General features: G+C 37.4%; 1 pseudogene; it reads left to right on the top strand.

Annotated features, from left to right (window-relative positions):
• The first annotated feature begins 223 nt into the window (after positions 1 to 223).
• Positions 224 to 1,153, top strand: LOC137637427 (NADH-ubiquinone oxidoreductase chain 2-like; annotated as a pseudogene).
• The last annotated feature ends 1,158 nt before the right edge of the window (positions 1,154 to 2,311 follow it).

The following is a 2,311-nucleotide window of genomic DNA, read 5'->3' as shown; positions in this document are numbered from 1 at the left end:
CTCAGGTTGGGCGCACAATCCACATAATTTATTGCTAGTGCGAATACGGGAGGAGTGCCCAAAACCAAAACAATTAAAACACTGAAGCGCACTGTCTATATGGACGACCTCTAACAATTTCACTGTCAAAAACAATGTCTGGAGGGAAGTAAGAATTCACAAAATTTAAAATAATCATTGATGAATAGGGCACTTTAAATACCTTCCAAATCACTAGAGAGTGATGGGGTCATTTGACTGGCCAGACAGTATTACATTAGGTCCTTCTCTCTGGTTACTGTTCACTTTCCCTTTTTCTATAAAATTTTTTTTTCTTTTGAATAGAAAATGAAAACGTTCATGATTTTATATTAATAGCATGCTTGATAAAAAGGTCGCCTTGATAGGGCGGATAATGAAAGTTGGCCTTTCTGCTATTGTCCCACTCACCTTTTAATTGAACAAATTACATTTAATGGAGTCACACCATTCCCTTGAAGATCAAAACTTCACGTGCCTTTACACTAAAACGTAGACAGAAAAGATAAACCAAGTTAAGCTTATGGGCTCCTACCCCGTCTATGAAGAATTATTCTCCTTTCAATACCTATTCTTTCTCCTGAAATACTTATATTTTCGTCCACATTAGTAGTAGAAACTATCATCTCGATTTCAGCCTCTTCCTGGTTTATAGCCTGACTAGGACTAGAATTAAATCATCTTTCATTCATTCCTCTTATTGCCTCGAAACATAATAGTTTTTCCTCAGCAATTAAATACTTTTTAATCCAAGCTTTAGGCTCTGCAACCTTCCTTGCAAGTGTTACTACAATACTTGTATTCACTTTTACACCTAAAATTCTAATTTTTTGCTCCCTGATGCTAAAAATGGCTGCGGCCCCCCTTCACTTTTGACTCCCAAACATTATACAAGGAATGTCCTGATCAAACTGTATCATCCTTATAACTTTTCAGAAGATCGCCCCTCTTGTCTTGACTTCCTATATCCTGTGTGATCAAATTAGACCCATACTGATCATAGTTTCAATCTTATCAGCTCTAATAGGCGGGCTAGGAGGTTTAAATCAAACCCTACTTCGTAAACTAATAGCATTCTCTTCTATTAATCACAGCCTGAATATTGGCCGCCATGTCTTCCAGGACTAACTTATGAGTGCACTACATTTTTACATACACGATCATTTCTCTCTCGTTAATTATCCCCTTTAATTATACCCAAACTTTTCATGTAAAACAGCTTGCTAATATTTCGATCTCACATTTCAATAAAATGGTTTTTTCATCCCTATTTTTTCTAAGAGGGTTGCCTCCATTCCTAAGGATTTCTACCTAAAATAATGGTTATTACAACACTAATCGACCAACAATCTTTCACATGAAGTGCAGTTTTAACGATAACTGCCCTAATCAGTCTTTTTTATTATGTCCGACTTGCAATCACTTCAATTACACTTACATCCCCCAAAACCAGACGAAATCAAAGATTTACTGAACAAGGACCAACTAAAATTAGACATTAATTTTCTGCCCATATTGTTCCCACTTATAACTTTCATTCCTATTTAGGGTTTTAAGTTAAATAAACTAGAAGCCTTCAAAGTTCCCAATAAGAGTTAAGCCCCTTAAACCCTAAGCTCAGGTATGCCTACATTTTCAGGATTGCAGCCTGACGTTTTAATTACACTAAAAAGCCGAAGTAAAGAGAGATACTCTCATAAATAAATTTACAGTTTATTGCCTTTATCAGCCTCTTACTCACGCAACGATGACTTTTTTCCACAAATCATAAAGACATTGGCACACTATATTTCATTTTTGGAGCCTGGGCAGGGATAGTGGGAACTTCTCTTAGAATTCTAATTCGAGCTGAGCTAGGCCAGCCAGGCACTCTCATTGGAAATGATCAAATCTACAACGTAATCGTTAAAGCCCATGCTTTTATTATAATTTTCTTTATAGTTATGCCCATCATGATTGGAGGATTCGGAAATTGACTAGTCCCCCTGATATTAGGTGCCCTAGACATGGCTTTTCCCCGAAAAAATAATATAACATTTTGGCTTCTACCTCCCGCGCTAACTCTATTACTATCAAGAGGTATAGTTGAAAGAAGGGTTGGAACGGGCTGGACTGTATATCCACCCCTAGCCAGGGGTCTTGGTCTATTCATTACAGATTCTCATACACCTGACAACAATGAAATTACCAAACAATTCTTCCTCATTCAAGGGGTTACTGCACTGTGGTTGTTCAGTGGGTGCTTTCCTCTTGTTAAGGGTGGATGGCACTCATTAGCTATGGTAAGCAGATC

This window comes from Palaemon carinicauda, unplaced genomic scaffold (assembly GCF_036898095.1).
Source record: "Palaemon carinicauda isolate YSFRI2023 unplaced genomic scaffold, ASM3689809v2 scaffold724, whole genome shotgun sequence".
NCBI lineage: Eukaryota > Metazoa > Arthropoda > Malacostraca > Decapoda > Palaemonidae > Palaemon > Palaemon carinicauda.
This window is presented reverse-complemented; position numbering and strand designations above follow the sequence as displayed.